This window comes from Tupaia chinensis, unplaced genomic scaffold (assembly GCF_000334495.1).
Source record: "Tupaia chinensis unplaced genomic scaffold, TupChi_1.0 Scaffold000682_1, whole genome shotgun sequence".
In the NCBI taxonomy this organism is placed as follows: Eukaryota; Metazoa; Chordata; class Mammalia; order Scandentia; family Tupaiidae; genus Tupaia; species Tupaia belangeri.
The window spans coordinates 4,351,476-4,357,557 of record NW_006160205.1 but is presented as its reverse complement, the minus strand read 5'-3'; the positions used below and the strand labels follow the sequence as shown (position 1 = coordinate 4,357,557).

At 43.5% G+C, this 6,082-nt stretch overlaps 1 protein-coding gene and 1 pseudogene across 7 annotated transcripts in view; both read left to right on the top strand.

Moving 5' to 3' along the window:
- Positions 1 to 6,082, top strand: part of SLC25A26 (solute carrier family 25 member 26) — a 161,285-nt gene that overhangs the window by 29,959 nt on the left and 125,244 nt on the right. The window lies entirely within an intron of this gene.
- Positions 2,165 to 3,277, top strand: LOC102469650 (protein farnesyltransferase/geranylgeranyltransferase type-1 subunit alpha pseudogene; annotated as a pseudogene).

Below are 6,082 nucleotides of genomic sequence, written 5' to 3'. Positions count from 1 at the left end.
CAAATACAGTACCATTTCATTGCATTTTATAATACGATGTTGTGTTTGATAGGTGGGTGCAAGGAGGATTATTGGAGTTCTGGAAGGCCCTTGAGATACACTTTCAAGTCCCAGATGATTTAGAACATGGATATGACAGGGCCATCATGAAGTGAGGCAGAGGGCCTTGCCTGCCATGTAAAGAGATTGGCTTTTATCTTTTGAGGCCTGCCTGGCAGTCACATGGAGAGAAGAAGACTGTGACCCCAGGAGTGTTCACCAGAGCCTGAGTATGCATAGGGAGAAAGCAAGTTCCAGAGGTGTTAAAGAGGTAGAGTCTGGGGGCAGCAGATGGTGCAATGGTTTTGTCGCTGGACTCCCACATAGTTGACCGCAGTTCAAGTCCTGGACCTGGCAGCTTAAAACTCACATCGGGTGTGTGTGCGTGTGTGCCCAAAATCTTGAGAGGAGAATAGAGGAGAAGAAATTACAGTGTGGCCATCCCCCTGAGGAGTGATTTCTTACTTTCTGTCTCTCTGTCTCTGTCTCTCTGGCAAGCACATGCACCCTAGAGCAAAAAAATCTCTCTTTAAAAAAAAAAAACTCTCTCTAAAAAAAAAAAAAAAAAAAAGAATCAGCAGAAAAGTGATAGTTCTTTCAGAAGCCCTTCCAGCAACTCCCTTCCACGTGGTTCTCATCACGGGTGCTGTGGTTGGGTGGTTCTGTCTGTGTATGTGGTGCACCTGCTTGAATTCTCCAACAGAGGCTGCTGAGCTGAGTGCTGGAAGCACAGTCCATCTTTCTAGCTGTTTCTGCCCTGGGAGGCTGAGATCATATGCAGAAAGGAGAGGGAGCTTGCCCTGGCTCTGCATTCCAGTGGGTGGTGATGACCCTATTTGCATGCCTGTTGTCTATCTCACACTAAGATGGATGCTAAGAAATACAAAATAAGAAATTTTGATCCTTAGTTTTGAGGAGCATGTAGTAGATTAGATACATCTATTAAATAACTAGAGAATATTTTGAGGACCTCTGTGAGGAGGCAGCGTGGTATGGGTCGTGGGCTGTTCGGTTACACAGATCAGGGTCCAAACTGTGACTTGTCCATGTATTGGCCATTCCCTTGACTTCACTGAGCTGCTGTTTTCCTTGTCCTGAAAAATAGTCAGTGCTACCCCTCTCACCTGTCTTACAAGAATGCAATGATGACAGCACTTAGTGCTCAGTGTAGGGACCAGCAGATAGTGCGGTGGTGGTTACCTTGCTGGACTCCCACGTAGTCCACCGTGGTTCAAGTCCCGGATCTAGCAGCTTAAAATTCAGTCTGGGCACGTGTTGCATGCATGCCCAAGGTCCTGAGAGGAGAATGGAGGAGAAGGGATTGCAGCATGACCTCCTCGGCGGCTGCCATCTCACCTCCTTCAATTCTTTCTTTCTTTATTTTTTTTGGAGAGGTTTTTGCTATAGGGCGTGTGTGTTCTCCAGAAAGAGACAGACATCCTCCTGAGGGGGTGATTTCTTACATTTTTGTCTCTCCACACCCTACACCAAAAAATCTTACTCTCAAAAAAAAAAAAAAAAAAGTGCAGAAGTGCAGGATAGCTTCCTACACAGAAAATGTTCCCTAAATGTTGGTGCTAGTGCCATGTCACAGAAATTGCTGTGTGTGGCATGTTTTTAAATTTTTCAAGTTTTAGGAAACATACCATTTCAGAAGATACGGAAATTTAAAGAAGTTTAGTGGCCTGCTTAGGGTTTCTCAGTTATGGTGGACTTAATAAAATGCCGGTGCAGAACACATAGTTAGATAGGTGTTTCTGTGTGTTTCTAGAAGTACTTCATCTTCTCATTTAATGAAATATTTTAAAAATGGCTAAAGTGGACATGAAAAGTATATTCCTTTGTTACTATTAAGAATTGAAGGAGGATGGGACCAGCAATTGGCCTAGTGACTGTGTTGCTGGACTCCCATGTAGTCGATTGTGGTTTGAGTCCCGGACCCATTGGCTTAAACTCACGCTGGGTGCGTTTGTGTGTGTGCCCAAGATCCCAAGAGGAGGATTGAGGAGAAGGGATTGCAGCGTGGCCATCCCCCCTGGGGGGTGATTTATCGCTTTCTGTCTCGCTGTGTGTCTCTTTCTGGCGAACCTCTCCAACAAAAAGAGAAAGAATTGAAGGAGGTGAGATGGCGGCCACCAAGAAGGTCAGGGAGGCAGTGCCAGGCAGTGAGCCCAGCCAGCCGGAGGAGCTGCCGCCCAGTTGGAGGAGGAAGAGATGGCGGCAGAAGTCAGAGAGGCCGTGGCGTCCCCTATGGACGACGGATTCTGAGCCTGGACTCACCCACCTACGTACTGTACAGGGGATAGAGCAGAATGGGCTGACGTAGACCCAGTACCACAGAATGATGGTCCCGGTCCAGTGGTCCACATCATCTATAGCGAAAAATTCAGAGACATCTGTGATTATTTCCAAGCTGTTCTGCAGCGTGATGAAAGAAGTGAATGAGCTTTTAAATCAACACAAGATGCTATTAAGTTAAATGCAGCCAACTATACAGTGGCATTTTTGGAGAGTTCTCTTGAAGTCACTTCAGAAGGATCTGTATGAAGACATGAACTACATCACAGCAATAATTGAGGAGCAGCCCGAAAACTATCAAGTTTGGCACCGTAGGCAAGTTTTAGTGGGATGGCTGAAAGACCCATCTCAGGAGCTGGAGTTTATTGCTGATATTCTCAATCAGGATGCAAAGAATTACCATGCCTGGCAGCACCAACAGTGGGTTATTCAGGAATTTAAATTTTGAGATAATAAGCTACAGTATGTAGACCAAATTCTCAAAAAGAGAATGTGGGAAAGAATTCTGTTTGGAACCAAAGATACTTTGTCATTTCTAACACCACTGGCTACACTGACGTGCTGTATTGGACAGAGAAGTCCAGTACACTCTCGAAATGATTAAACTAGTACCACATAATGACAGTGCATGGAACTATTCGAAAGGGATCTTGCAGGATTGTGGTCTTTTCAAATATCCCAATCTCCTAAATCAATTACTTGATTTACAACCAAGTCACAGCTCCCCCATCTAATTGCCTTTCTTGTGGATATCTATGAGGACAAGCTAGAAAACCAATGCCACAGCAAGGAGGACATTCTTAATAAAGCTTTAGAGTTATGTGAAATTCTAACTAGAGAAAAGGGCATTGTAAGAAAGGAATATTGGAGATACATTGGGAGATCTCTTCAAAGCAAACACAGCACAGAAAATGACCCATCAACAAATGCACAGCAATAACACCATCCAGAACACTTTCATTTTCCTCAAGGACTCTAATCAGGAGTTGAAAAACCAGAGCGCGCCTTCCCTCTGCCTGTGGTAAAGCGTACTGTGCGCAGGTGTTACTATTTAACAAGAACTACATGCGATGCTCCTTGGGTGCTGCTGCTGTTCGGACTGGCTCTAAGTAATCTTATTCTTTTTTTTTGGAGAGGTTTTTGCTATAGGGCGCGTTCCCTCACCAGACAGACAGAAAGAAAGAAAGAAATCATCCTCATAGGGAGGATGGCCACGCCGTAGTCCCTTCTCTTCTCAGGATCTTGGGCTTGCCCACACACACCTGGTGTGAGTTTAAGCCATTGGGTCTGGGACTCGAACTGCGGTCGACTACATGGGAGTCCAGCAACATAGCCATTGCGCTAACTGCTGGTCCCAGTAACCTTATTCTTTTAAAGCAAAGTAATCGGAGGGGAGAGGGAGGAAAAAGTCTCATAAAGAGACTTTTGTAGTCTTACCAAAGTTTAGTCTAATCCCTTAGCATCAGCTCCTCCCTAAATGGTATCTGTCAGGATTGGTAGCAGTAACAGTTGCAGGTAATGTGTCCGTAATGGATATGAAGAAATTTCAGCCCAGTAAGCAGGGAATACAGTTGTTACATTAGAACTGCTAAGCCACACTCATAGTTATCTTGCTATCACTGCAACAAACTAATGACAAAAGAATGGTCTCATAATAAAATTATAGATCTATCTAAAACAATCAATCAAAGAATTGAAATCATGGGGCCAGCAGGTGGTGTAGTGGTTAAGGTCCTGGACTCCCACTGAAGCATGAGCATCTCCATTTTGAAGCTATTTCCCCTTCCTGTGACCTGACCCATATGTGCCTCCTAAAAATTTCTCACTGAATGCTTATCACCAGCAGACCTCCGGTCATTCTTAATCCTTTTTGTCCTTCCTGATAACTAGTTTTTGTGGTTTTTTTTGGCCTCTGTAAACCACTCTCGCATGACTCAAGGCTTACAGTTTCTTAGGTTTATGTTTTTCTTTGCCTTCGTAGTTTCTGCCTTTATAAATCTTTCTCCCCTCCAGTTGGGGCTTCGGGGCTTTACAGTAACTTGAGTCCTCCCATAGCTTGCAGTTTGCTAGCTTAATAAAGACTCTAATTTGGCTAAAACTGGATGTCCTTTTATTCTTGCACTGATTTGAATAACAACACCATGTAGTTAACTGCAGGCTCCTCTGACCCAGTGGCTTGCAACTCACAGGAGGCATGTGTGCATGTGTACCCAGACTCCTGAGAGGAGAAGGGATTGCAGCGTGGCCATCCTCCTTGGGAGTGATTTCTTGCTTTCTATCTCTCTCTTTCTCTGTCTCTAGCGAGTGCACTTTATAGGCCCCCCCTCTAAAAAAAAAATCCACTCTTTTTTTTTTTTAAAGATTATTTAATTTTATTCATTGGCATTACTTAATTAATTATTTGAAGTTGACCAGAGAGAGAGAGAAAGAAAGTGAAAAAGCAAGCCGCCAGGTCTGGGACTCAAACTGTGGTCAGCCATGTGGGAGTCCGACCACCTTAACCACCACACCACCTGCTGGCCCCTACTGTGGGTTTTTTAAAGTAAGAAAAGACTGGGTTCTAACATTTGTTGTAGGTTCTTGTGGTGGGCTAAGTAATGCCACCCCTCACCCCTGCCCCCGCCAAGATGTCCTAGTCCACCATACACGACAAAGGCAATCAGCAGATATGATTGAGTTTAGGATCTCCAGATAAGGAATCACTCTCTGGATTCTCCAGGTGGACCCAGTGTAATCACCAGGGTCCAGGTAAGGAGGAAGCAGGAGGGACAGGGATTTGAAGGTTCTGGGCTGCTGGCTTGAAGATGGAGACAGAGGCCACAAACGAAGGAATGCAGGTGGCTTTGGAGCCAGTGAAACAGCCCACACCAGAGCCTCTGGAAGACCACTGCCTGCCTGCCATTTGAGTTTTAGCTCATTAAGAATATATGTCTCTAGAACTCAGGTAACACATTTGTGTTGTTTTAAACCACTAAGTATGTGATACAACAGCAAAGGAAGCTAATGCAGTTGCTATTACGGTATCCTCTGTTTTCAAATTTTTATCTTGGTAGAGATTTATAAATCTATGAAGCTTTTGTTACTCCAGTGAAATCATAGTCTGTTTCTGTTATGGAAAAGTAAAAGAGTGAAAAAGTCACTTGAGGCTTATCTTTTAGATTGCGTAAAATTCTCCAAACAACTTTTAAATACAGGGCCTGAAGGCAGATATAATTATTTTCATTGAGGAGTCTTTTGTGTGGAGTCTGGAATACCAAGAGAAGACTAAAGATTTAGATTTTTTTTCCTTATAACACCTATTGGCTATTTGTATTAGTGGAAAAAGTGTTACAAGGAAGATTTGGTGAACTTGTGCCCCAGTGTAAGTGACTAAAATGTAAACTCTAAGGAGGAGAAGTTACTGAATATAAAATTTGTATGTTGTAACGTAAATTGCAGTTTGGTTTGATCATCAGCTGTAATTCCAGTTGTACCCAGAAGATGGCAGCCTCAACACACGAATGAACTGTGCGGTTGCAGAGGTTTATTTATTTATTTATTTATTTATTTTTTTATTTTAAATGATAGGAAATAAAAAAGATTAGAAAACCCGCTTTGTAAAGGGAATTTTGGGAATTACGGAGGAGTATGAAATAAACACAAGTAAGTAAACTGCATTTTAGAAATCTACAGGATGTGAGACCAGCAGTTAGCGTAATGGCTATGTCGCTGGACTCCCATGTAGCCCAGAGCGGCTCGAGTCCCA